General features: G+C 49.4%; 1 pseudogene; it reads right to left on the reverse strand.

Moving 5' to 3' along the window:
* Positions 1 to 4,592: 4,592 nt before the first annotated feature.
* LOC123115166 (3-oxoacyl-[acyl-carrier-protein] reductase, chloroplastic-like) lies at positions 4,593 to 23,448 on the reverse strand (annotated as a pseudogene).
* Positions 23,449 to 27,203: the final 3,755 nt, after the last annotated feature.

Below are 27,203 nucleotides of genomic sequence, written 5' to 3' on the forward strand. Positions count from 1 at the left end.
ACAGCCTGCTAAGCCCGGCCCGCCACCGCCACCATATCTTCTGAACTCTGGGAACAGACAGCTTAACTGCTGAGCCTTTTCTGCCTTGCTCTCTTTTGACACAACAGAACAGAATGATTCCTTTGATGTGGCCGAGTGTGGCAATCGATACATGCTTGAGTATACTGCTACTTGTTTACTTGTCAGTGATACAGTAGTAAAAGATACTAATATACTTATTGTGGATGTCTTTCAGTATGCAGTCTGATTCGTTAATGTTTGATTCTTTTCTGATGCTTTAGTTTTGCCACAAGTGTTTGACTAATTCACTTTCAGTTTAACCAAACGACTATTCAGAGCTTAGTTCTAGTAATATGCTAGCCTTTTATATCTTTCAGTCCTTTGTCGCCGGCAAACGATTTGGCGTGGAGAATAGGCTGTGGATGCTTTGGTTTTGCCTAGTATGCTTGAATGGTTTAATTTCAGTTAAGTAATGAGCGCTCCAATTTCTTTAGGACTAGACTAGTTCTCTGAACATACCTAAAGAAATCGACACCTTCTCTGAAGAACTCGACAGCTACAAGAAAGAACCGGTACGCTGCCAGGGAAATGGACGGCTAGGATGCGCTCCAGTTATGAAAGATCAACGCCTCTTGAAGACCAAGGGATCCACTGTTCATTTTCCGACAACAGCTACATTTAACTGAAATTTAATTACTGTAAACTTCAGTTAACTCTGATTCACTGCTTGCAATTTCAGTTCCTCCTAGAAGTAGCTTCTGCATTCTGGTCGATCGTGGATTGGGTTATCATCTTTTTCTCCAAGTATTATCCGCAGCTAGTGCTAGACCTAGAGTACTTGCTAGTTCAGGTTGATTGAACTAGCATGCTATTTGATTCATTAACATTTGGATCTTTTCTCACGCTTTGGTTTTGCCTCAAGTGTTTGGCTGATTAACTTTCAGTTTAACCAAATGAGCAATCAGAGTTTAGTTGCTACTGTTCCGGTTTAAGCTTACGAGTGGTGATCAAAGTAATATGCTATGGCCAATAAATATAACAGATATCAGTGCTGCATATGCTTCCGGTTTTGTTATGTTTAATTTCAGTTATACCGAATGAGCACTCAAATTTTGTTCGGACTATGCGTCGGTACACTAATTCTTTGAAGTTCCTGTCTCTGAATACACCTGAAGAAATCGACAACTTCTCCGAGGAATTCGACAGCTACCAGAAAGACAGACGGCTAGGATGCGCTTCACCTGTGAAAGATCAATGCCCCTCGAAGACCAAGGGCTCCCCTTCTCAGTGTCCGACAACGGCTACAGTTGACTGAAGTTCTTTTTGGAAACACACAGTTAACTGAACTTTAGCTGCTGCGAGCTTCAGTTAACACTATTTATTTATTTATTTTATTTTTGCGGGGGACAGTTAACTTCAGTTCCTCTTGTAAATAGCTTCTGTGATTCATGGATCAGCTTATCATCTTCGTCTCCAAGTATTATTATTTGTAGCTACTGCTAGAACTAGAACTAGACTACTTGGTAGATCATGTTTGACAGATTCAGTTTCAGTTAAAATTTTGCAAAATATTCTCCAGTTCTAAACCCTGCCGGGAGTTTGGCGAGAGGGGGGGGGGGGGGCATGGAGGATAGAGCACAGGCTTGATCCATAGTAGCTGTGACTTTTAAGGCGCTTCTTTTACAAGTGTCACGTTCCTGTTGCCTGTTGGCAGTTTTCAGCTCTGAATTTTGAATCACTCGTATGACACCTGTAATTGGGCCAATGAATTGGATGGATGCTAGTCTGGTATTCTGCATTAAAATATCACAAGTAGTGATGTACATTTCAGAGTTGTACAGAAATGCTTTCAATATCATGTACGTACAGGGTGCGGCTCCGTCTCATATATATAACAAGGATCGTTAAAATTACAAGGTATGTAAGATATTGTCGGGAATGGTGCCACTACGAGGTTTTGGGAGGATACGTGGCTTGGGGAGACTCCCCTTGCACTTCAATATCCTACTTTGTACAACATTGTGCGACGTAGAGAAGCCTACGTTGCAACTGTTCTACAATCCACTCCCCTCAATATTAGTTTTCGGAGAACGCTAGTTGGAAATCGTTGGGAGGCCTGGCTCCACCTCGTTAGACGTTTAATGGAGGTCCGGCTGACCCAGCAACCAGATGAGCTGTATTGAAAACTTACTAAGAACGGTGTGTTCTCGGTTAAATCTATGTATCTGGATGTCATTAACTCTAGTGCTGTCCCTTCCTCGATTCACGTGTGGAAAGTAAAGGTTCCCTTACGTATCAAAGTGTTTATGTGGTTTGTGCATAAACAAATCATTTTGACTAAGGATAACCTGGCAAAACGCAACTGGGTGGGCTCATCTAGGTGTAGCTTTTGCGATCATAATGAAAGCATCAAACACCTCTTTCTCGATTGTCCGTTGGCTAAGATTCTATGGCGGTCGATTCATATTGCGTTCAATATTAATCAGCCCACCTCTATCAACATGTTATTTGGAACATGGCTTGATGGGGTTGATTCCGATACTGCAAGACACATTCGTGTTGGCGTTTGTGCTTTACTTTGGACAGTATGGAATTGCAGAAATGATTTAGTATTTAACAGATCAACAAACATTTACTTTTTGCAGGTTATCTTCAGGGCCACGATATTCATCCGTATGTGGTCGCTACCCACTCCGACGGAGGCCAGGGAGCGTTTGGTTACTGCGTCTACCCGATGGGAGATGGTAGCGCGGGATATTTTCAACCGGTTTGGATGGCGGTCATGTAATAGGATAGGCATGTAGTGCTCCTATTGTGTTTGCCAGCCGGTTGTGGCTTTGGGTTTGAGCTCTTTCGAGCCTTTTGTTTATCTTCGCAACTCGATACTTGACGACTTTGTTGCTGGACTTTATTTTTAATAATATAAGCCGTATGCATCTTTGTGATGCAGAGGCTGGGGTAAACCCCCTTTTCGAAAAAAAAACGATAGGTCTAAACCTATTCGTATACAATATGGAGTCTAACAGCTCATCTCACCGCTGTGAGTGGAGAACGTCTTCTGAAGTCTGAACTCTGGGAGCACACAGCTTAACTGCTGAGCCTTTTCTGCTTCGCTCTCGTTTTGATAGAACAGAATGATTCCTCTGTGATGTGGCCAAATGTGGCAATGCTTACTTGTAGGACTTGATACATGAGTAGATCGACAAAACTATATACTTGTAGGACTTGTTTCCTTATCACTTAGTAACTGATACTATATACTTGCTGTGGATCCATGTCATTCAGTGTGCAGTCTGATTCGTTAATATTTTGCTCTTTTTCTGACGCTTTAGTTTTGCCTTGTTTTAACTGATTTTTGGCTCTCTGAGTTTGATTTTGGCTCTTTCAGTTTAACCAAATGAGTACTCAGAATTTAGTTCCTACTGTTCCAGTTTAAGCTTACGAGTGATGATCATTGTAAATTCACTTTCAATTTAATATGCTCTGGCCAATACCTATAACAGGTTCAGTCCTTTTATATCTTTCAGTCCTTTGTCGTTAGTAAATGATTTGGCGTGGAGAATAGGTTTCCTGACGCTTTAGTTTTGCCACATGTGTTTGACTGATTCACTTTCAATTTAACCAAATGAGTAATCAGAGTTTAGTTGCTACTGTTCCGGTTTAAACTTACGAGTGATGATCATTGTAAATTCTAGTAATCTAATATGGCCAATATTTATATAACAGACTCTAGTAATGTGCTTGTCGTCAGTAAGTTATTCGGCGCCCCGCCGCGTCCGCCATGCTCTCTCTCTCTCCCTCCTGTGTGCTCTCTTGCAGGTTGCAGCGGCGCCCCACGGCGCCCGTCGCCGCCCTCGCAAGGAGCTCGTGGCCAACGGTCAAATCTCACAACTCCCTCATGTCAGCTAGCCCCACCATGGCTTCTCCCTCTTCGCACCTCAGGAATATGACTAGGACGTGCCGAATCGGCCGTGTCATGGCCGTAATCTCCACCTCTGACCACCCATCGCCACCGCCCGAAATCAAACTCCGGCGAGCCCCGGCCCTCGCCGTCGCCACCAGAGGATTCGCATCGACGAGCCGGTGCCGCAGTACATCTTCACGACGATCACCGCGACCTCCTGCCACGTCCCATCGTCGCCCTGCTCCGGCAGCCGTCGCCGCACTCCAAGCAACCGTCCTCGAGCTCCCCTGCCACCCCCGCGTTTGTCTACAAGCTCCTCGTGAGCTCGTCCTTCCACCTTGTCCCGCTCTCCCGAGTCTCCTGCAAGGACCCGTGGCTGGGACGACGCTGGCGAGGACACGGTTCTTTCATGTCCGTGAGTTCGTGTTGGACAGAGGAGGAAGAGGGGTAGGGGAGAGGATGACGTGTGGGCCCTACACCAGTCTAATATTTGAGACAAATGGTGTGAGTTGTTTTCATGCCACGTCATTACTTATGGTTGGACCCAGCCGTCAGGTTTCACATTATACGGTTCTAATCAATCATTTAGTGTTTTCTGAAAACTGTCACTCCATTGTGGGTGGTTTTTTGAAAAGAAAAACAAATGATGACGGTTTTGTAAATTAGGGTCTCCAATTATGATGGTTTTTTACAATTTACTCGCAGCCGGATGAACAGCCAAGAACTCCACCAGTCGAGCGATCTCCTCTGGCTTGCCGAATGCCATTGCAATAGTCCATCTTCTGTTCTGATTCATATGGAATTTAGCCAATGCAGATGCTTACTACCACTACTACTAACCTAATGGTATTTGTCTCGAGCGCCTTTCGCTCGATGTGGTCGCCTAGTTTTGCGGTCATGTGAGACGCGACCCAGCCCGGGGAAACAGCATTCACCTGCAAAACCAACCAGGCAAAATGTCAGACAAGCTTAATGTTCAAATAAGAGCATGGTTAATAGTATAGCCAGCTGCTGGCTATAAGCCAGTGTCATGTCATCTACAGCTCATTTTATAGTCAACATGTACAATAGCAGATCAAAAGAGTATACTATTTTTTTTATTATGTGGCCCACCTTTTATTCTCACAAAATGCTTAGGAGCACGTGCTAGAGCTGCCTCTTCACGAAGAGCCTGCTTACCTTCTCTCCTCTTCTCTTTTCTACAACTAAGCAGAAATATACTAGTTTATTCCTTATAGCCCGCTGACTCAGCTCTATTGTACTTGCTCTAAAGAGCAGCACTTTAATCAAGATGTTCTTATTCTAGGTTGGCACGGCTGCTACTTGCATTTATGTTTCTGCCACCGTATTTCCGGGCCATGGCCTTGGTCAATCCAATCACCCCGGCCTTGGCGGCGCAGTAGTTGGCCTGGCCAATGTTGCCGGTCATCCCGGCAACTGAGGCGATGTTGATGATTCTTCCTTGTGAGCAATTAACCAGTGAAAAAACTGTACCAACAAATTATTGTCTCTGATAATACTCTGTACCTTCTTCCTCTTCATCATCACTGTCGTCGCAGCCTGAAACAAGATTTTTAAGTAATAGGCAAGCACAAAGCATATTTGATGCTGATTAGGGAGGCCAAGTGAACAATACATCTCACCTGGGCGCAGAGGTTGGAAACTGGCCACTCAGATCAACATATATATGAGATGGCGACTTGGGGGGGGGGGGGGGGGCGACTGGCGGGGGAACCGCACACGCACCGCCTCTCCTCTCCGGCGATCGACGGTGGGTTGGAGGCCGGTTTTGGGCGCTCGCGGACGCTGACGAGGACGACGTGGACGGGGATGCGGACGATGCTCCGCCATCTCCGCCATCGCCGACTCCTTCCGATCACGTCAACGACTGGTTCAATGCCGGTTACACGGAGGAGGAAGTGGCAACTACTATCGACGATGTGCTGCCCCTCCATGATCCGGCCAGGATTGGGCTGCACGCGGGCGAGAAGAGGGAGATGGTGCGCCGTATAGTTCACCGGAGAACAACGTCGACGGAGGTCAAGCCTTGGAAAGGCCCTATCCCGAAGGTTAGTCGTCCTAATCTCACAGTTTTTGATCTAGTTCGGCCGGAGTCTTGGGTCGTTGTTAAGAGGAAGAAGAAGGTTCGTCGGACGGCGGCCAGATCGGCGCCGGTGGCGCCTGCGCTTGTCTCTCCCAGATTTCCAGGCCTCGGGATCGCAGACGATCGAGTGCTTCGTTTGAATTTTCTGCTTGGCTGAGAGGGGCCGGATCAGTTTGCTCTTGGGCCGCGTCAGGTTGGGTCGGGGTTAGCTGGGTATGAGGCCCAGGCTAACCCGGTGCCGTCCAAGTTTCTCCTGGGGGAGGACCGCTACGAGGTGGGCGCGGTGGAAGGGCCGGGGTCGCCTGGGTATGAGGCCCAGGTTGGTCCTGTCTTCATCACTATTGAGGACAAGGCAGGCTCCTCAGTTCGATCGACGTACCGTACCGTGCCTTCGCCAGTTAGGGTTCTTCGTCATCGGAGTCCAAACCTTCGTTCGGCTGGGGGTGGTTGGGCTCGGCGTACACCTCCGCTCGGAGCGATAGCGGGTCGCGGTGGGACCTTTCCGCCGGGGAGGAAAACCGTTCTGTCACAAGGGACTGGCCGCCTAGGGGCTACGCCGCTATAGGGCACTGCGGGGGTCGTGGCGCGATGCCACCGCCAGCCGCTGGGACTGGATCTATGCTGCCGTTGGCCGCGGGCAGTGGCCGCGGTGTAGTACCGTCGTTGGCTCCTGGGACTGGCCGTGGGGGAGCACCTCCACCGGTCCAACCTGCTGGTCGGGGCACGGCTGCGGTCGGTGCGGCTGTGGGACGGGGTGGCGTGATGCCCGGTCCCAGACCGCTGACGCCTGCTCCTGTGGGTCAACGTCCTCCGGCGTCGGGAGCTGCCAGGATCACCAATGCGGGCCGGGGTGGCGCTGCATCGGGGCTGACGACCAGGCAGCCAAGGCCGGCCCTGCCGCCTCACCTCGTCGCCAAGCCTCAGTAGAACAGAGCCGGGACGGTGCAGACAAAGGCACCGCCGCCGCCTCAAGTTTCTGCTGCGCCCTGGGGTCTGTGGGGTGATGATGGTTTCAATGTGTATGGAGTTGGTAAGCACCGTCGTTCCTCGTTGACGGGCGGTGGTCGGGGCTATGCTTGGTAGAGCGATGACTCGGCGGAGCGACCGTTCATGGGGCCCCCAAGAGGTTTTGTTGAGGGGGCGTCTGGCCCTGGCTACCGACAACGGGGTGGTTTCCGCGGTCATCGTGGTGGTCGTGGGGGTCGAGGTGGCCGGTACCGCCCACGACAGCCTCCTCCGCCCGTGGTCGACCAGATGGTGGTTGACGGGACCGTTGAGGAGCAGGTTTTGTCAGGTCAAGCTATGGAGGTGGTCTCGGCGCTAGCTACTGCTGAGATTCCCGGGAATGAATTCGGGTTGACAGTGTTAGTGGAGGCTACAGACAGGGCTGAGTCTGAAAGGGCGTCCAAATGGGCGCGTAAGAAAGAGAAAATGATGTGTTATCGATGTGGTGGCAAGGGACATTTTATTGCTGAGTGTGTGGTTGAGCTTTGTGGCACTTGTGGCAAACCGACACATGATTCGGGGGACTATACGTTTTTGCGAGATCAGGCACCATCTCTCATGATGTATGGAGTATACTGTTCTGAACTTACGTTCTTTGAGTCTCCGACAGAGATGGAGGTTCCTGACGAGACCTTGAGTTTGACGATGGGGATAGTCAAAATCACCAGAGGAGAGGTCTCTGAGGCTCAGATTGTGCAGAGGCTGAAGGAGTTGGCTCCAGGTGATTTCCAGCGGGAACTTGTTAGTATCGAGGACAAACTGTTTCGGGTTGAGTTCCCGTCGGTTGAGGATCTATAGAGACTTCCGAGTTTCGGGATGTGCAAGGTGCCGGGTACTGATTGTGTGCTTGAGTTTCACGAGTGGAAGAGGATAGAGCCTACGGGCAGGCCTCTGACTCAGGTCTAGTTGCGTTTTTCTGGGGCTCCCTCGAAGCCGATGCAGGATGCTCGGGTCGTGGCTAGTCTAGGTATTATGGTGGGGAGACCAGAGCGAGTGCACATGGACTTTACCAGAGCTCACGAGATAGCCCGATTACTGGTCAGTGTGCTGGATATTGAATACGTTCCTGAGGTGGTTAAGTGGGCTTATTGAGGTCAGATCTATTCCCTCGTTATTGAGTTTGAGGATGACAGTCTGTTCGCCGAGGTGGCTAACAGGACTGATACTGATATGCAAGAGGGAGATGATAGTTCGGGACTTAAGGAGGCGCCGGTTGCTGATAGTGGATGAGAGTTGTCCACTGCCCCAGGAGTCGATTCTCAGAAGTCTGGGGATGGGACGACACCACCTTCCACGGTGCCTACGATTGCTCTCAGATTTGGGTCTTTTGAGCCGGCCTCTGCGCCCCCGAGACTTTGGAGTGAGCGGGTGGAGTCTGATGAGGTGTTCGAGCAGTCGCTACCTGTTTTGGAGTTTGAGGATTCTGTGAATCCTCCTCTTGGGACATCGCCAATTTCGGTCAGGAGTGAGGCGGAGGAGGTTCCCTCCCGCATGTTCGTTGATTCTCCTCAGGTCGCGGGCCCGGTGGTGGAGGGTGTTTTCCCTGGAGGGGATCCGGGGATGGTGATCTCGGACCCCTCCCCTGCGGTCACCTTAACGGAGGTGCAGCCGGCGGTGCCATATGCTGTTGGGGGCTCGGGGCAGGTGGCCTCGGCGCCGTCTTCGTTTCTTCCGTTGGTCGAGATCCCAATGGTGGAGGTTGCTTCTTCGGGAGGGGGTCCGGGGCAGCTGGGCTCGACACCTACATCTCCTCTCGCCGGGCCGACGATGCAGGCGGTGGCCTTGCTTTCAGGCGAGGGCTCGGGGCAGGTGGCCTCGGGGCTCCCTTCTCTTGGGGCGCCCAGGGGGGCCAGCCCTCCTACGGCGCCGATGCCTCCTGCTGGCCGAAGGGCCGGGTTGGATGGGGAGCTCGGGAAGGAGGCCTAGGCTCCACCCTCCCCCGGCTTGGTGCACTCGAGTAGGGCCACTTGGGAGGAGGTGATTGCGTTCGGTGGTATACCGGATCCGGTCTCTGAGGGGCGACGGTTGAGAAGCCGTCTCCAGGACCATCCGGATGTGGATGACATTCAGCAGCGGTGCACCATGAGGGCAGCCAAGCTTCATGACGTGGAGGTCACTACTAGTATGTCGGTTGATACATCTAATTCTATTTTGCATTTTTCCAATGATGAGATTATTAATAATGCAAACCAGCTAGGAATTTCACTAGGTAGTAATGATAGTGAAATTTTAACTTCGATTAATGATATGCTAGATTTAGAGGCTGAGCGGGCGATAGAGATGATTCGTAACTTAGCTGCGGTTAAACCCATGAATAACTCCGATATTGATGCTCTGGGGGTCAAGGTGCTCGATAATTTGTGTGCGGATCTCGCTCATCCTTCCCCTGAGCCTGAGGAGGAGGATGAGCGTGTGGAGAATGTTGAAGTGGGTACCTCTGAGACTGGTTGTGAGGACCGGCTGGAGAGTTTCAATATTCCTAAACGCAAGTGGAAGCGGAAGATCTACCCGGATTCCGCAGTGCGTAGGAGTGCTCGGATCCGAACGGATAAAAAATTCCATGACGAGATATGAAAGGAATCTTTTGAAATAGCAGAGGTCTGAAAGTCTTGGCTAAAAGAAGGTTTCTTGCTAAGGCTTCTATTGAGCATAGGTTGGACTTTATCGCATTGTCGGAAACTGGTAGAGCTAATTTTTTGCCACAATTTCTCAATACTTTATCGAGCGGTATTGATTTTGACTGGCACTGTCTACCACTGCGAGGAAGATCGGGTGGGATCTTACTCGGAGTTAGATGCGATTCGTTAGAAGTCCGAAGCGTGGTTGAGGGAGTCCTGGATTAGGGGGTGTCCGGATGGCCGGACTCCCGAACTATGAAGATACAAGATTGAAGACTTCGTCCCGTGTCCGGACAGGAATTTCCTTGGCGTGGAAGGCAAGCTTGGTGATACGATATGTAGATCTCCTCCCATTGTAACCGACTCTGTGTAACCCTAGCCCTCTCCGGTGTCTATATAAACCGGAGAGATTTAGTCCGTAGGACGAACAACAATCATAGCATAGGCTAGCTTCTAGGGTTTAGCCTCTCTGATCTCGTGGTAGATCTACTCTTGTACTACCCATATCATCAATATTAATCAAGCAGGAGTAGGGTATTACCTCCATCGAGAGGGCCCGAACCTGGGTAAAAACATCATGTCCCTTGTCTCCTGTTACCATCCGCCTAGACGCACAGTTCGGGACCCCCTACCCGAGATCCGCCGGTTTTGACACCGACATTGGTGCTTTCATTGAGAGTTCCTCTGTGTCGTCACCTTTAGGCCCGATGGCTTCTTCGATCATCAACCACGACGCGGTCCAGGGTGAGACTTTTCTCCTCGGACAGATCTTCGTATTCGGCAGCTTTGCACTGCGGGCCAATTCGCTTGGCCATCTGGAGCAGATCGAAAGCTACGCCCCTGGCCATCAGGTCAGATTTGGAAATTTGAACTACACGACTGACATCTGCGGGGACTTGATCTTCGACAGATTCGAGCCACAGCCGAGCGCGCTGCACTGTCAAGATGGGCATGATCTAGCTCTGCCGCCGGACAGTGCCCAGAGCGCCGCTCAGTTGTCCGCTCTGACCCTTAGCTCGGAGCCGACTGCGTCGGTCGAGGACGGGTGGCTAGACACCACCTCGGGGGCTGCAATCTCTACGGTGATCGAGCCGAATACCAGCCTTGTCCTTTGTGAAGCTCGTGACTCCAAGGTGCCGGACTCCTTTCCGGACTCCGAATCTTCCGCACCCCTTCCGATCGAACCCAATTGGGCTCCGATCATGGAGTTCACCGCCGTGGACATCTTTCAGCACTCGCCCTTTGGCGACATCCTGAATTCACTAAAGTCTCTCTCTTTATCAGGAGAGCCCTGGCCGGACTATGGTCGGCAAGGTTGGGATGCGGACGACGAAGAAATTCGAAACCCACCCACCACCCACTTCGTAGCCACTGTCGATGATTTGACCGACATGCTCGACTCCGACTCCGAAGACATCGACGGTATGGATGCCGATGAAGGAGACGATCAAGAACCAGCGCCTATAGGGCACTGGAAAGCCACCTCGTTGTATGACATATACATGGTGGACACCCCAAAAGAAGGGAATGCCGATGGAAAAATGGAGGATGACCCCTCCAAGAAACAGCCTAAGCGTCGGCGTCAACGGCGCCGCTCTAAATCCCGCCACAGCAAAAACGGCGATTCCGGCACTGGAGACAATAACACCCCGGACAGTGCCGAGGACAACCCCCTCCAGCAGGATTCAGCGCAGGAGGATGGAGAAGCCAGCCCTCATGAGAGAGCGGCAGACAGAGAGGTCGAGGACGACAATTATATGCCTCCCTTCGAAGATGAGGCAAGCCTCGACGACGACGAATTTGTCATGCCTGAGGATCCCGTCGAACAAGAGCGTTTCAAACGCAGGCTTATGGCCACGGCAAGCAGCCTCAAAAGAAAACAGCAGCAGCTTAGAGCTGACCAAGATTTGCTAGCCGACAGATGGACTAAAGTCCTGGCGGCCGAAGAGTACAAACTCGAACGCCCCTCCAAGAGCTACCCAATGCGCAGGCTGCTACCCCAACTAGAGGAGGAAGCAACTAAACCTACATCACCAGCGTATGATGCGGCCGATCGACCACCCCGTGGCCGCGACAGAGAGGCCTTTTGGCCCTCAACTCAAGCCGCACCCCGGCGCCGCTCAAAAAGTACCAAGGCATGGGGAAACGCGCCAGACCTGTGAGACATGTTGGAGGACAAGGCAAGGCAAACAAGATCGATCTACGGATCGCATGGGCGCCCCACGACACGAGACGATAACCGTCACACCGGATATGGCAAATACGGCCAGGCCGAACACAACAGACAAAGCTCATCCGAGCTACGTCGTGATATAGCCCAGTACAGAGACGCCGCACACCCACTATGCTTCACAGATGAAGTAATGGATCATCAAATCCCCGAAGGGTTTAAACCCGTAAACATCGAATCATACGATGGCACAACAGACCCTGCGGTATGGATCGAGGATTATCTCCTTCATATCCACATGGCCCGCGGTGATGATCTACACGCCATAAAATACCTTCCACTCAAGCTTAAAGGACCAGCTCGGCATTGGCTTAACAGCTTGCCAGCAGAGTCAACTGGTTGCTGGGAGGACCTAGAATCCGCATTCCTTGACAACTTCCAGGGCACCTATGTGCAACCACCAGACGCCGATGACCTAAGCCACATAATTCAGCAGCCAGAGGAATCGGCCAGACAATTCTGGACACGGTTCCTAACCAAGAAAAATCAAATAGTCGACTGTCCGGACGCAGAGGCCCTCGCAGCCTTCAAGCATAACATCCGAGACGAATGGCTTTCCCGGCACCTTGGACAGGAAAAGCCGAAATCCATGGCAGCCCTCACGACACTCATGACCCGCATTTGCGCGGGAGCAGACAGCTGGCTAGCTCGTAGCAATAACATGACCAAGAGCCCTGGTAATTCGGATACCAAGGACAACAATGGCAGGTTGCGTCGCAACAAGCACAAGCGTCACATTAACAGCGACAATACTGAGGATACAACAGTTAATGCCGGATTCAGAGGCTCTAAACCCGGTCAGCGGAAAAAGCCATTCAAAAGAAATACTCCGGGCCCGTCCAGTTTAGACCGGATACTCGATCGCTCATGCTAGATACACGGCACCCCCAAACAACCAGCCAATCACACCAACAGGGATTGTTGGGTGTTCAAGCAGGCAGGCAAGTTAAGTGCCGAAAACAGAGATAAGGGGCTGCATAGCAATGACGAGGAGGAGCCCCGGCCGCCGAACAACAGAGCATAGAAGGGCTTCCCCCCACTAGTGTGGACGGTGAACATGATATATGCAACCCACATCCCCAAAAGGGAACAGAAGCGTGCGCTCAGGGACGTATATGCGTTGGAGCCAGTCGCCCCAAAGTTCAACCCATGGTCCTCCTGCCCGATCTCTTTTGATCGAAGGGACCACCCGACTAGCATTCGTCACGGCGGATTTGCCGCATTGGATCTAGACCCAATCATTGATGGATTTCACCTCACTAGAGTCCTCATGGATGGCGGCAGCAGCCTGAACCTGCTTTATCAGGATACAGTGCGAAAAATGGGCATAGATCCCTCAAGGATTAAACCCACAAAGACAACCTTTAAAGGCGTCATACCAGGTGTAGAGGCCAGCTGTACAGGCTTAGTTACACTTGAAGTGGTCTTCAGATCCTCGGATAATTTCCGAAGCGAGGAGTTAATCTTCGACATAGTCCCGTTCCGCAGTGGCTATCACGCCCTGCTCGGACGAACCGCATTTGGCAAAGTTCAATGCGGTGCCGCACTACGCGTATCTCAAGCTCAAGATGCCAGGCCCTCGCGGAGTCATTACGGTCAATGGAAACACCGAACGCTCTCTCCGAACAGAGGAGCACACGGCGGCCCTCGCGGCGGAAGTACAAAGTAGCCTCTCAAGGCAATTCTCCAGTCCAGCTGTTAAGCGTCCAGACACCGTCAAGCGCGCCCGGAGTAGCCTACAACAAGACTGTCTGGCACGTTCCGAGCTAGCATAGCAATGCGGCCCCAACCCCTGCCCTCGCAAGATTGCAAAACCAGTACCACACGTACATAATTACGCTCTGGAAATACCATGGGCATAAGGGGAGGAGCACAAGCACGGCATGCCCAGAATGCGGCTCAACCGCACTAGGGGCTCCCAATTTTGTCATTTCTATTTTCTTACTTTCAGGACTCCACTCTTAGGAAGGCCTGTCCGGCAGTACACTCGCCGAACACACGATGCAACAACCAGGGAGATAGCAAGCCACGTCAAAAGTCCAGGTGGTCTCTATAACGAGCTAAATACCTATCTTACTTAAAGTTTCGCAGCTTGCCCCTGGAGGGGGACATGTCAAATAATCCCATCTCTTGCTTATCGCACTATTTGTATCATTCTGCTTTCATAGCAGCCCTTTAATAAACAATACATAGCTCTTGTCTATTATTGCATTCATTTTTCATGTAAATATGTTCAGTCATGACATTATGCAACCGTACACTTTGGTACGGTCAATACACCAGGGGCTTAAGTTCCCCAGAATACGGTGTGAGAGGAGCGAACACTCTCACGAGTGCGGCACCCCGAACTTATAGCATTATATGCATCGGCTCCGAATCATGTCTTGGGTCAATAATTGGGTTTGCCCGGCTCCCATGTTTTGGTACCTTACGTTCCATTATATCGGCTAAGGTAGCACTGGGAGAACAACTGCGATTGTGCCACAGTTGAGCTGTGTTGAACACCTCAGTAGAGAAAGCTAATACTGACCGTCATGATAGGGTGAGAGTCGGTCGCTGTTCGAGAGGTTTTCGAGTCCCTAAAGACTTATGCCGCTTAGAGCGAGGAGCTGGCTTTGTCCGGCCTAGGCGTGGATAGCGCCCTGAACTCGGTCTTCCGAATACTAGGGGCTTCGCCGAAATTTAAAATTATAGAATTCTATGGCTAAGTGAGAGTGATAAAGCATTATAGTCCGATTGCCTTGTTCTTTGTGCTGAGAGCCTCCCTCGAAGGACCCAAGAATGGGAACAAGAGCGCTCAGGTTTATCCGAACACCCCAGCACTCGTGGCATGGGGGTAGAAGCTGACGACTTGCATCTCTCAGATTTAATAAACGGCCGCATAGAAGGTAATATTTTAAATTCAAAAAGTGTTGCTTAGCACATATGAACAAGTTTTCAGCGCACAGGACAAACATAAGCGAGTTTACTCAAAAATTAAATCCTTGGAACATTCGTTCACCACAAGGCGGGCACCCTTCAAGACACCCTCATAGTACATCTCGGGCCTGCGATGCTCCTTCCCCTCCGGTGGCCCATCCTTCACCAACTTCTCAGCATCCAGCTTGCCCCAGTGCACTTTGGCACGGGCAAGGGCCCTACGGGCGCCTTCAATGCATACGGAGCGGTTGATGACTTCAAGCCATGGATAGGCATCCACCAGCCGCCGCACCAGCCCAAAGTAGCTCCCAGGCATGGCCTCCCCAGGCCACAGCCGGCCTATAAGGCCCTTCATGGCCTGTTCGGCTGCCTTATGGAGCTCGACCAGCTGCTTCAGCTGGTCTCTCAGGGGCACCGGGTGTCCGGCCTTAGCATACTGGGACCAGAACACCTTCTCCGTCGAGCTCCCTTCTTCGGCTCGGTAGAATGCGGCGGCGTCGGACACACTGCAGGGCAGATCTGCGAATGCTCCTGGAGAGCTCCGGATTCGGGTAAGTAACAGGTAATTTACTTTCACGTGCTTGCTTTGCATAAAGAATGCCTTACCCTCCGCAATCTTCTTCATCGCCTGAAATTCCTGGAGGGCTTTTTGGGCTTCGGCCTTGGCAGATTTGGCGCTTTCAAGCGCCGAGGCAAGCTCGGACTCTCGAGTCTTCGAGTCAAGCTCTAAACTCTCATGTTTTTTCACAAGAGCATTGAGCTCTTGCCGCACCTCCGCCACATGCGCCTCTTGTTTCTCTCGCTTGGTGTGCTCCATGGCCGCATTGTCTTCGGCCTTGGAAAGCGCTTCCTTCAGGGCCGCCACCTCAGTTGTGGCCCCTATAACATTCACGATGGTCCTGTCATTATTTGCAACCAGGTATTTTTATATATATTTACATAAGGCACTACCTACCTTCCTTGTCCTCGAGCTGCTTCTTGGCAAGGCCGAGCTCGTTCTCGGACCGCTCGAGGCTCTGCTTCAATGCATCGACCTCCGCAGTCAATGCGGCAGAGGTCAGCAGCGCAGCCTGCATTCCCATATTGACATATTTCTGTTAGACTCCTGTGTATATCTTTTTAGATCCTCAGTCCGGCTTTTCTTTCCGAACACCAAACTGAGCATCAGGGGCTACTGTCTATGCGGTAACATTTTTACATGTTTTAAATACATACCTCGAAACCTGTTAGAAGGCTGGTACAGGCTTCTGTCAGCCCGCTCTTGGCGGACTGAACCTTCTGGATCACCGCACTCATAACATTGCGGTGCTCCTCGTCGATGGAGGCGCCGTTAAGCACCTCCAGCAAATTTTTTGGCGCCTCCGGTTGGACGGAGGCCGTCGGCATCGTAGGCTTGCCCTTCTTGCGAGGGGGCTGCCTTCCGGACTCCGGAATCACTGAAGGTTCCGGAGCGGTGTCCGGCCCAGGGCCGGACTTAGATCCCTCTGGGGCTTCATCCCCTTTGGGCCTGGAGTCCGGGAGGTCGCCTTGCGGCGCCTCCAGGACCACCTCCTCCTGGTTTAGCCACTTTTGGGACTCCACCTCGGCATCGTCCATAGGGCGAGGGGAGGTAGCCGTCGGGAGTGAAGCGCTATTCACATCCGACGAATCCAGGGAGCCGCTCGACGAATCGCCGAGCTGAGCCTTGGGCGGACTGCATGATTGAATTCGGCATCAGAAGGTACTGTACAATAGAGGAACACCATAAGTTATTCTGGTATCCGGGTACTTACGATTTTGCCAGGGGCTTGGCCCTGGATAGACATTCCTCTCCGCCGTCGTCGGCATCGGAGGCATAGTCCGGAAGAAGGGTCTTCCCCTTCTTGGACCCTCCGGCCTCCCCAGTTGGGGCGACCTTCCTATTCTTTCCTCCCACTGCTGGAGGGGGAGAGGCTTCTTCTTCCTCCTCCTCGTCTTCGGAGGCGGAGGGCGCTTCGGGGTCGTCGGGCGATGAATCCGACACCACTAGGCGTCAGGAACTCTTTCGAGTCCCCGTGGCCTTCTTCTTGGCCTTCTTCTCCGGCACCACGTGAGGTGCCAGAACCAGCAGCTTCGTCAAGTGTGCATCTGCTGGGCCTTCGGGCAAAGGGGCCGGACAGTCAAACTGTTCGGACGTCCTCTTCCAGTCCTATCAAAGGAGCGGGAGTTTAGATCCTGCATAGAGTCAAACTATGAAACTCAAGTGTCCTGTAAAGGATAAAAACAAGCTTACTTCGGTGGCTTGGCGCTTGGCGCAGAATCCACGATCCTCGGTGACGGGAGGGGGAACCTCGGAGCTCTTGAATAGCACCTTCCAGGTGTCCTCGTGCTTTGTGTCGAAGAGCCTTGACAAAGCCTGGTGCTGGGCCGGGTCGAACTCCCACAAGTTGAAGGCCCGTCGTTAACACAGGAGGATCCGGCGGAAGAGCATGGCCTGGACTACGTTGACAAGTTTAACCTTCTTGTTCACCAGGTCTTGGACGCAGGTTTGGAGTCCGGTCACCTCTTCTGGATTACCCCACAACAGGCCCATCTCTTTCCAGGATGTGAGCCGTGTGGGGATGCCAGATCGGAATTCGGGGGCCGCTGCCCATTCAGGGTCAGGCGGCTCGGTGATATAGAACCACCCCGATTTCCACCCCTTGATGGTTTGCACGAAGGAGCCCTCAAGCCATGTGATGTTGGGCATCTTGCCCACCATGGCACCTCCGCACTCCGCTTGCCGTCCGCCCACGACCTTCGGCTTGACGCTGAAGATCTTCAGCCATAGGCCGAAGTGAGGCTTGATGCGGAGGAAGGCCTCGCACACGACGATAAACGCTGAGATGTTGAGGATGAAGTTCGGGGCCAGATCATGGAAATCTAGGACGTAGTAGAACATGAGCCCCCGGACAAATGGGTGAAGTGGGAAGCCCAATCTGCGGAGGAAATGGGTGAGAGACACCACCCTCTCATGGGGCCTAGGGGTGGTGATGAGTTGCCCCTCATCTGGGAGCCGGTGCGTGACGTCGTCAGACAAGTATCCGACCTTCCTCAACTTTTTGATTTGCCCCTCCGTAACGGAGGAGGCCATCCACCTGCCTCCCACTCCGGACATGATTGGAGAAGGTTGAGGTGGGAAGTGCGGACTTGGGCGCTGGAGCTCGAGTGCGCGGAAATGGATAAGCAAAGGAGGAAGAAGGCGTAGATTGAAAGGGCGGATCCTTATCCCCTTATATGGGCGGCCGAAACTATGTGCCCCCACCAGCCTAGTAAAACTCGCTTATCTCCCAAGCACCGCGATTAATGGCGCGGTTGGGTTACCCACACCCGTATTGATGAGAATCCCGGAATGAGGGGACACGATCTCTGCTTTGACAAGACGTGCCAAGGAAACCGCCTCGCTAAACATGTTGAGGTGGGACAGTAAAACGATTCGAATAAAGGCTTGGTTGTGGCATAATGTCACGTTATGGAATACGTCAGCAGATTAGATTTGTGCAAATATCATTCTCTCTGTGGTGGTATGTGGAAACTATTTTGCAGAGCCGGACACTATCCTTGTGTTCAACATCTTCTATGAAGTATTCGGAGGAGGAACCCGCCTTGCAATGCCGAAGACAATTTGCGCACCAGACTCGTCGTCATTGAAGCCTGGTTCAGGGGCTACTGAGGGAGTCCTGGATTAGGGGGTGTCCGGATGGCCGGACTATGACCTTTGGCCGGACTCCCGGACTATGAAGATACAAGATTGAAGACTTCGTCCCGTGTCCGGATAGGACTTTCCTTGGCGTGGAAGGCAAGCTTGGCGATACGATATGTAGATCTCCTCCCATTGTAACCGACTCTGTGTAACCCTAGCCCTCCCCGGTGTCTATATAAACCGGAGAGATTTAGTCCGTAGGACGAACAACAATCATACCATAGGCTAGCTTCTAGGGTTTAGCCTCTCTGATCTCGTGGTAGATCTACTCTTGTACTACCCATATCATCAATATTAATCAATCAAGAGTAGGGTATTACCTCCATCGAGAGGGCCCGAACCTGGGTAAAAACATCGTGTCCCTTGTCTCCTGTTACCATCCGCCTAGATGCACAGTTCGGGACCCCCTACCCGAGATCTGCCGGTTTTGACACCGACAGTGGTCATGGGAGATTTTGCTGTTAAGTTTAGGGTGCGGTCGAAGACTGATGGGTTTAACTGGGCTTTGGTGGCGGTATATGGTGCCGCACAGCCCGAGCTAAAACTGGATTTCTTGGCTGATCTGGTTAGGATTTGTGGTTCAGAATAACTTCCAATCCTGGTGGGGGTGATTTCAATATTATCAGAAGGCGTGATGAGAAGAATAATGATAATTTTGATGGCAGGTGGTCGTTCATGTTTAATACTATCATTGAAAGCCTGGATCTGTGAGAGATAGAGCTTTCGGGCAGAAAGTTTACCTGGGCTAACGCGATGCCAAATCCGACGTTTGAAAAGTTGGATCGAGTCCTGGCTAGTGTCGAATGGGAGCAAAAATTTCCCTATGTAACTATCCAGGCGCTTTCGCGTGGTATTTCTGACCACACGCCTTTATTTCTTGACTCTGGGGAGCCCACCCATTTGGGAAATAAAAATGTTTTTTCTTTCGAGCTAGCCTGGTTTGAGAGAGAAGACTTCTTTGATCTCGTAGCCAGAGAATGGGCTAAGGATGCAGGAGGTAGGTCTGCACTTGAGCATTGGCAGAATAAAATTAGGCATTTGAGAAGTTTCCTATGTGGGTGGGCTAAGCATCTCAGCGGGGTTTATAAGATGGAAAAGGAACAACTCCTTACACTTATTCAGTCCCTAGATGTAAAAGCAGAAACCACGGTCCTGCCAGCCTCGGAGCTCCATGCCAAGCTAGATGCGGAGATGAGGCTGAAAGAGCTCCTTCGTGAGGAACTCTTAAAATGGGCACTCCGGGCCAAGGTTCGAAGAGTAGTCCAGGGGGATGCGAACACACAATTCTTCCACATGATCGCTAATGGTAAACATAGAAAGAAGAGGATCTTTCAGCTTGAGCAAGATGAGGGAACGATTCTTGGACAGGAAAACTTAAAGCTATATATTACTGAGTATTACAAGCAGCTGTTTGGGCCTCCAGAGGACAACTGTGTGTCGCTGGATGAGTCTAGGATTGAGGATGTGCCTCAACTTACGGTTGTTGAGAATGATATTTTAGCTGCTCCTTTATCCGAGAAAGAGGTGTTTGAGGCCATTTCCCAGATGAAGAATAATAAGGCTCCTAGCCCGGATGGTTTCCCGACTGAGTTTTATAAGAAGTGCTGGCATATTATTAAAGGAGATCTGTTGCCGTTGTTCGATGATTTATTCTCTGGCCAGCTTCACCTTTTTTAGCTGAATTTTGGAACGATAACCCTACTTTCCAAGAAGACAGAGGCAGTGAGAATCGAGCAATTTCGGCCTATCTGTCTTCTTAATGTTACTTTCAAAAAAATTACCAAGGTCGGGACGAATAGGCTCACACAGATTGCACATACTATGGTGCCGCCTACTCAAACTGCTTTCATGTCGGACAGGAACATCCTCGAAGGGGTTGTGGTCCTTCATGAAACGGTCCACGAGATTCACACAAAAAAACTTGATGGAGTTGTTTTTAAGGTGGATTTCGAGAAAGCATACGATAAAGTCAAATGGCCTTTCCTTCAACAGGCATTACGCATGAAGGGTGTTGATGAAGCTTGGCGACGCCAAGTTGAATCTTTCACGCAAAAAGGGAGTGTTGGAATTAAAGTGAATGACGATATAGGTCATTATTTCCAGACACACAAGGGCCTAAGGCAAGGTGATCCAATGTCTCCTATTCTGTTCAACATCGTAGTTGACATGTTGGCAATATTGATAGGTAGGGCAAAGGAGGCCGGGCAGGTGGGTGGCTTGGTGCCTCATCTAGTTGATGATGGTGTGTCCATCCTGCAATATGCTGATGGTACAATCATCTTTATGGAGCACGACTTGGCAAAAGCGAGAAATATGAAGCTGGTGTTATGCTTATTTGAACAATTGACCGGTTTAAAGATTAACTTCCATAAAAGTGAGTTGTTCTGTTTTGGTAGAGCCAAAGAGGAACAAGAGGCATATAAGCAATTGTTTGGATGCGAATTGGGAGCACTACCTTTTACTTACCTAAGTATTCCCATTCACCATCGTAAGCTGACAAACAGAGAATGGAAGTGTATCGAGGATCGGTTTGAGAAGAAACTGAGCTGCTGGAAGGGCAAACTCATGTCTTATGGAGGCCGATTGATTCTTATTAATTCGGTGCTCACGAGTATGACTATGTTTCTTTTATCCTTCTTTGAAGTACCAGTTGGGGTTAGGAAAAGGCTGGACTTCTATTGGTCCCGTTTCTTCTGGCAGAGTGATGAACTTAAGAGAAAATACCGACTAGCCAAATGGGATATTATTTGCTGACCAAAGGACCAAGGGGGTCTTGGTATTGAGAATCTTGAAGTCAAGAACAGATGCCTTCTCAGTAAGTGGCTATATAAGTTATCAGCCGAAACTGAGGCAACTTGGGCGCAAATCCTTCGTAGCAAGTATCTGCACTTTACGACGTTGTCGCAGGTGACAGTGAGACCGACTGACTCACCGTTTTGGAAGGGGCTTATGAGAGTAAAAGCTACTTTCTGTAATAGAACCAAGTTTATTGTCGGTAATGGCAACAACACTCGCTTCTGGGAGGATACTTGGCTGGGTGAAACGCCATTGGCGCTTCAGTATCCGTCTCTGTATCGTATTGTGCAGCGACGTGATGCTCTGGTTGCCACGATTTTGCAGTCCACTCCCCTTAATATTCAGTTTAGGAGGGTGCTTATTGGCGACAGGTGGGAAGCATGAATTCATCTGGTGAGTAGACTTATGGAGGTTCAGCTTACTCATCAGCCCGATCAGTTGTGTTGGAAGCTTACTAGGACTGGTGAATTCACTGTAAAGTCGATGTATATTGATGTCATCAACTATAGTGTTGTTCCTAGTTCCAAACATGTTTGGAAAGTCAAGGTTCCTTTAAAAATCAAAGTGTTTATGTGGTTTGTACATAAACAAGTCATCTTAACAAAAGATAATTTGGTTAAACGCAACTAGACATGATCTACTAGGTGTAGTTTCTGTGATCGGGATGAAACTATCAAGCATCTTTTCTTTGATTGCCTGTTGGCGAGAGTGTTGTGGCGGACGGTGCAAATTGCCTTTAACATTACTCCTCCGAATTCAGTCAGGTCGTTATTTGGAACGTGGCTTGTTGGGATAGAGTCCAAAACAGCTAGACAAATTCGCGTAGGAGCATGTGCGTTGTTATGGGCAATTTGGAACTGCAGAAATGATTTGGCTTTTAACAGAACAACAGCTATTCATTTTTTGCAGGTGTTATTCCGGGCTACTGCGCTAATCCGTATGTGGTCCTTACTCACTCCGACGGAGGCCAGGGAGCGTTTGGTTACTGGATCTGTCCGGTGGGAGATGGTAGTGCGGGATATCTTCAACCGGTTTGGATGGCGGTCATGTAATAGGATAGACGATTAGTTTACCTATCTTTCTTTTGCCAACCGGTTGTGGCTTTTGGGCCTTGTTGCTTTTGGCTTTGTGGTTCTTTGTGAGCCAGCCTTTTATTTGTTTTCAGACTGTAAGACCTTGTTAAACTACTTTATTTATTTATAAATGTGGAGGTATGCATCATTCTGATGCAGAGGCCGGGAGTCCCCCTTTTCGAAAAGAAAGAAAAAAACCTGGGTGCAAAGGTAAACACCGGTAAGGTTTATGTCCACCACTTCCTGCCATCCGCATTAGCAGAGCATCTCACGTGATCCCTGCCTACCAAGAAATGGCCCCCAAGACATCAAAACCCACTGTCAAGGCGATACAAATGCCAACTTACATAGTCAACTGTGCAGGGGAAGGCAGACATAGATGAAAACAAGGGAGAACCTACACTGTTCACCAGGACGTCCAGCGTTCCCCAAGTATCAATTGCCACAACCAACATCCAACATCATGCATAAAGTATGCACTCACTCGGAGAATTGTCTGTTATTGTTCTGCCTAGAGTAAGTAACCGATGCCACCGCTCTCATCATGGTTTCAACCTCGGCTTCAATGGAGACATCGGCTGAAAAGGTGATGGCAGTGCCACCGGACTCCTCGATCTGAATGGATCATGATATGTGTTTGTGTGACACAAGGAAGACAAGCATGGCATGAAAAGAATTCTATGAGGTCAAATGCACTTGTATGCGAGCAACTGTATCATACATTGGGTCGGCTAGAAGGAGCGATTTTACTCACCTCTATGCGCACTTCTTCAGCTTCCATGCCTGACTTGGCATAGTTCACAACTACCTTAAACAAACAAAAGATGACGTTCAGTACTGTTCCAATGAAACCACAGCTCAACTAGCCTTACAGTTATACATTTTCCATGCTTCTTTGAAGGAATAGTACTTCACTCTTTTTTTTCATTTGATTGCTGATACCTTGCACCCTGCTTTGCCAAGAGCCACAGCTATGGCTCGCCCAATCCCCCTCGATGCTCCGGTAACCACTGCAACCGGGGCTTGAGGCTGTGCCAAGCTATCCATGCTCACTCCAGCCATAGCTTTAACCTGACCATGCCTTATATCTACAGAAAGACAATTCATTCCGTCAAAAAGACCACCTAATTAAGAAGGAGACTGATACAAAGTCTTTTTTTCGAAAAAGGGAGGAAACCCCGGCCTCTGCATCCGAAAGATGCATACGACCACTTTTATTAACAAGCAAATAAGTTGAACAAAGGTCATGTAGTCTTAAGCAAATGAACCACAAAAAGGCTCATGAAGAGCTGAAAAGAAAAGCCATAGCCGGCAGGCAAAAGATAGATAGGAAAACTAATTGCATATCCTATTACATGACCGCCATCCAAACCGGTTGAATATATCCCAAGCTACCATCTCCTATTGGGTAGATCCAGTAACCAAACGCTCTCTGGCCTCCGTCTGAGTGAGTAGCGGCCACATACGGATCAACGCAGTGGCTCGGAAGATAACCTGCAAAAAATGAGTATTTGTTGTTCTGTTAAAAACCAAATCAGTCCTGCAGTTCTAGACTGCCTACAGTAAAGCACATACTCCTACACGAATGTGTCTCGCTGTTTGGGACTCTATCTCGTCAAGCCACGTCCCAAATAACGTGTTAATATTATTCGTAGGAGTAATATTAAAGGCAATGTGAACAGTCCGCCATTAAACCTTCGCCATCGGACAGTTAAGAAAGAGGTGTTTGATGGTCTCATCCCGATCACAAAAACTACATTTCGTAGAGCCAGTATAGTTGCGCTTTGTCAAATAATTGTCCTTAGTTAAAATGACTTGTTTATGTACAAACCACATGAACACTTTAACTCTCAAAGGTACTTTGACATTTAAACATGTCTCGAGCTAGGAATAGAGCTAGAGTTGATCACATCTAAATACATAGATTTAACCGTGAACTCTTCACTCCTGGTTAGCTTCCAGGACAACACGTCTGACTGTTGAGAAAGCTGCACATCCATCAGTCTTCTCAATAAATGGAGCCAGGCTTCCCGACGAGCGTTGGCAAGTGTTCTCATAAAATCTATATTTTGGGGAGTGGACTGAAGCACAGTTTCCACGAAAGCATCTCTTCATTGCACTATGCTATAAAGGGAAGGATATTGAAGTGCGAGGGGTGTTTCCCCTAGCCATGTATCCTCCCAGAATCTCGTGGAAGTAAGTTTCCGACTAGAAACTTTGTTCTATTGAAAAATGCCGAGTTAACTCTCATCAGCCCTTTCCAGAAGAGTGAGTCCGTCGGCCTGACTGTCACTGGTGACAAAGTGTTCGACTAAAGGTACTTATTACGCAGAATCTGCGCCCACGTGGCCTCCGACTCTACAGATAGCTTATACAGCCACTTGCTGAGAAGGCATCTGTTTTTAACCTCAAGATTTTTGATACCGAGACCCCCTTGGTCTTTCGGTCGACAAATAATATCCCATTTAGTGAGTCTATACTTCCTTTTCAGGTCATCACTCTGCCAGAAAAAGCGTGATCGATAGAAATCTAGTCTTTTCCGAACTCCCACTGGTATCTCAAAAAAAGACAAGAGAAACATAGGCATGCTCGTGAGTACCGAATTAATAAGAATTAGACGGCCCCCATATGACATCAGCTTGCCCTTCCAACAACTCAGTTTCTTTTCGAATCGATTCTCAATACACTTCCATTCTCTATTTGTTAACTTACAATGGTGAATTGGTATACCCAAATACGTGAAAGGTAAAGCCCCAAGTTCACACCCGAACAATTGCTTGTATGCGTTTTGTTCCTCTTTGGCTCTTCCAAAGCAAAACAATTCGCTTTTGTGAAAGCTAATCTTTAACCCAGTCAATTGTTTGAATAAGCATAACACCAGCTTCATGTTTCTTGCTTTTGCCAAGTCATGCTCCATGAAGATGATAGTATCATCAGCGTACTGTAGGATAGACACTCCTCCATCAACTAGATGAGGTACCAAGCTACCTACTTGACCAGCCTCCTTTGCCCTTCCTATTAGAACGGTCAACATATCGACCACAATGTTAAACAAAATAGGTGACATCAGATCTCCTTGTCTCAGGCCCTTATGTGTCTGGAAATAGTGCCCTATGTCGTCATTCACTTTGATTCCAACACTCCCTAGATAGACGGGGTTGTTTTGAAAGTGGATTTCGAAAAGGCGTACGATAAAGTCAAATGACTGATACAAAGTCTACCGCCTAGATATGATTTGATCAATTGCCTGATGAAATGAGAGTGCCCGGTCGCTGATATCGCTGGAACCTGCGGCCGTGGCGCTGTGGCGTGGAGACTCAAGGGAAACGAGGCCAGCCGAGAACGGCATGGCTGATGCCATGGAAGAGGAGTTGCAAAGTTCTGTGAACTGCTGGTCATGCAAAAATAAAATGGTGCTGTCTACGGAATTCAGAAGTAATTAGGAGCACAGAGTGGCAACAGAAAAGAGGGATGGCTCCATGTTCAGCGGAGGTTATCTTTGCATGATCGCTGAAAATGTATCTACCTTGGGATCAAATTGGTTATTGGGCAGTCAAATTTGTGGCAAAAGCAAAATACAGGCAAGGTTGGTGTGATGGTCATGCGCATAGCGCCGGATAGCCCGTACCGCATGGGAAGTTATGGCTGTGTACTATGTGAAAATATGAACTGCATGTTTACACGGTATACATGTTCTAAATAGTCAAAACAAAGAAAGAACTAGAGCTTGCTCAGCTACTAACATCGTTGATGATATTTGCAGAAGAATATAAGAACTCGAAGCATTGGCATGCACATTTGGAAGGTTAATCTACATTTGTTTACAGCTATAAAAGAAATGCTAGATACTTCCGAAATGGAGAATACCAGGTCATGAAGTAGGGCCAAAATCATATTTGTTTGATAAACTAGGCAGCTTTCCAACATGTTTTGCTGGATTATGCAACTTTCCTTCCCAACCAGCAATGCTAAATTCAGTTTATGCAGTTGAGAAATCTAGGTTTCACATTGTCCGGCCGATTGCTGGAGTCCCCTTGCGCCGGCTAGCCAACTAGCATGGGTCACTACCGTAACAGGGCTCTACGCCGACAGCCAAATATATGCTGACGGCTACCGTCGGCCTAGTCCGAGCTATGCCGACAGCTAGCTCCTGACCGTCGGCGTACAATGGCCGTCGGGCTATCCGCGTCTACGCCGACAGCAGCCGTCGGCATATATAGGCCGTCGGCTTATCCCAGACTACGCCTACAGCTGCCGTCGGCATAAATAGGCCGTCGGCATAGATGCGGACCCGCTGACAACTGTCATCACAGCCGGCTAACGACGTCAAATCTATGCCTACGGCCATGATGGTGGTCGTCGGCATAGATACGGGTGACACGTGTGACGCCCCGAGACTGACGCTCCAGAAGACTCCCAGCTATTCCGAGTTTCACACTGTGTTTTATTTGCTTGTTGCATTGCATCATGTCATCTCGTGCATTGCATCATGTCATCATGCCATCATATCATTAATTTTTTATAAACTCATCTAAATAAATCGTATGGATCTTCGGTCCATTTAAATCGAGGGAATTCACATGGTGTTTTCTCTTTATAACATATCCTCCCAATATTATTAGGGAGCTATAATAAAATTATTCCATTTATTTGGAATTAACCATAACACACTTGCAAAATATCTCAATGCCGTTGTTATCTCAATTCTTGGTCTCCAACCTTGCCCATAATTTCTTTCATAATTTTCCGGAGCTCCACCAAAAATCTCAACATTTTTGGACACTTCTAAGTCCTACTTCTTGTTCAAATCATTTGAATTTAAATCAAATGAATTTGAATTTACTTCCTGCAATC

Source organism: Triticum aestivum, chromosome 5B, assembly GCF_018294505.1.
Source record: "Triticum aestivum cultivar Chinese Spring chromosome 5B, IWGSC CS RefSeq v2.1, whole genome shotgun sequence".
Taxonomy (NCBI): Eukaryota; Viridiplantae; Streptophyta; class Magnoliopsida; order Poales; family Poaceae; genus Triticum; species Triticum aestivum.